The 2,481-nt window shown below is 50.4% G+C and overlaps 1 protein-coding gene across 1 annotated transcript in view; it reads left to right on the forward strand.

The window, feature by feature from the left end:
* The window catches only part of LOC109937127 (tensin-1-like), a 112,114-nt gene that overhangs the window by 17,354 nt on the left and 92,279 nt on the right, over positions 1-2,481 (forward strand). The window lies entirely within an intron of this gene.

The raw sequence follows: 2,481 nt of genomic DNA on the forward strand, positions 1-2,481 counted from the left end.
GAGTGAGTGGGTGAGGGAGTGAGTGAGTGGGTGAGGGAGTGAGTGAGTGGGTGAGGGAGTGAGTGAGTGGGTGAGGGAGTGAGTGAGTGAGTCCTGTCTGTGTGCACATACTGACTGTGTTTCAGGAGCAGCAAATAGGAGGCAGTGACAATGTCAGTGCATGAACACAGAGACCAGTGTCTTTGCACTGGCAGCACTGTCTACTCTGGCAGCACTGTCTGCACTGGCAGCACTGTCTGCTCTGGCTGCACTGTCTGCACTTTCTACTCTGGCAGCGCTGTCTACTCTGGCTGCACTGGTAGCACTGGCTAGGAGAATGGTGGAGGTGGATTCCATTGGAGGTTTCAAAAGGGGAGCTGGATATGTATTTGAAAGGGATGAAGTTCAGAGATAGGGCTGGAGAGTGGGTCTAGTGGGTAACTGTTTCAGGAGCTAGTACAGACACATTGGGTCAAATGGCCTCCTTCTGCGCTGTAACAGCAAACATCAAACACTCCCAGGACAGGAACAGCACGGGGTTAGATACAGAGTAAAGATCCCTCTACATTGTCCCTCATCAAATACTCCCAGGACAGGGACAGCACGGGGTTAGATACAGAGTAAAGCTCCCTCTACACTGTCCCCATCAAACACTCCCAGGACAGGGACAGCACAGGGTTAGATACAGAGTAAAGCTTCCTCTACACTGTCCCCATCAAACACTCCCAGGGCAGGGACAGCACAGGGTTAGATACAGAGTAAAGCTCCCTCTACACTGTCCCCCATCAAACACTCCCAGGACAGGGACAGCACAGGGTTAGATACAGAGTAAAGCTCCCTCTACACTCAACGTTCTAGGATTCTATCATGGGATGAGCAGGAGCCCATGGAGGTGTGGTGCCCAGGCCAGTCTGGGAGAACAGCTTGAGAAATCTTACTCGGGCTCAGCAAGAGAAAGCCTTATGTGTAACTTTCCCAAAAGTGAGAGCCAGCCAGTTTTCGGTTCAACCCAGACCAGGTGAGAGAGAGCGAGAGAGTGAGAAAGAGCGGTTTGATGTGACAGACTGAGAGAGCAGCAAGGAGATAGGGCAAAGGGATAAACTCCATGGCTAAGTTTTACTGGTTTCTTCGAGACAACAGAAGGGAAGTGAGAGACAAAAGGGATAGAGGGAGGAGACAGAGAGAGAGACAGAAAGAGAAATTAAACTGAAAGAAAAATGGGTGAAGGAAGAGAAAGCAGAAAGACAAGCAGGAAAAGAGCAAATTAAAGAGATTGAGAAAAAGTGAGAGAGTGATGTTGTGGGAGGTTTTAGTGCCCACTTACTCTTTTCATCCCAAAGATTGGATGATACTTTAACTAAAAACAGACTTCACTTTGATTGAGTCCTACGCAGTGGTGTGTTTCAGATCTGCCTTTAATTAGCCAGCCCGTAACTCAATCAGCTTCGGAGAGATTTCTCTTGCTGGAAGGCGATATGAGCCCAGTGAGGGCAGATTGTCCAGCAGAGATCCTCTGGTCATTGACAAGACTCTGGAAGGTCGGTGATTGTTCACTGTCCCCTCTCCTCCCTGCGCTGCTGGTGTTAAGAGGGAACAAGCTGCAGAATGGTTTGTGGGCTGGCTCAGTCCTTTCGCAGCAACCTGTGAGGAACACAGTGTGACTGAGCAAAGAGCCAGGAAAGTTGGGGGCAGGGGGAGAGAGGGCACAGAAAGAGCTGGTTTCCTTGGCATGGACAACACCCTCTGGCATTTGTTGGACGCGTGCAAATCAGTCTGATCGAGCGAGAGAGAGAGAGAGAGGAAGGGAGGATCAGAGCAGAGGAACGTTCAGACTGAAGTTTGACTCGCTGTTGACAGGCGAGGAATCACTGAGTGCTGTGTGTTCTCCGGAGGAACTTATAAAGTAGACAACTGACAGGTAACCGTGACCAGTCTGCACACCGCGGGACAGGGAATGGAACAGGCATGGGGGCAAGGTTCAGCAAGTGAGGGGCATCAGAATTCACAAAAGATTGGTTAGAGGGTCGCAGCAGGGAACACCATTGGGATCAGGAAATATTTCAGATTTATCAGCAGTTCGTCAAGTGATAGTTTCAACATTTCCAATACCTGATCCTTCACTAATAAACCTCATCGGCTGAGCATGCAAGCATTCTGACAGGCAGTTCACCCAACGTGATAAATCACCAGGGCACTCCCTGTCACATCTGCACCCTGTCAAAGGTACAGACTCTCACTGGGGTACAGTCCCACACGCACGGACTCTCACTGGGGTACAGTCTCATACAAACTGTCTCTCACTGGGGTACATTCCCACACACACTGACTCTCACTGGGGTACAGTCTCATACACACTGACTCTCACTGGGGTACAGTGCCACCCACACTGACTCTCACTGGGGTACAGTCTCATACACACTGACTCTCACTGGGGTACAGTGCCACCCACACTGACTCTCACTGGGGTACATTCCCACACACACTGACACTCACTGGGGTACA

The sequence above is a fragment of the Rhincodon typus genome, chromosome 7 (genome assembly GCF_021869965.1).
Source record: "Rhincodon typus isolate 14 chromosome 7, sRhiTyp1.1, whole genome shotgun sequence".
NCBI lineage: Eukaryota > Metazoa > Chordata > Chondrichthyes > Orectolobiformes > Rhincodontidae > Rhincodon > Rhincodon typus.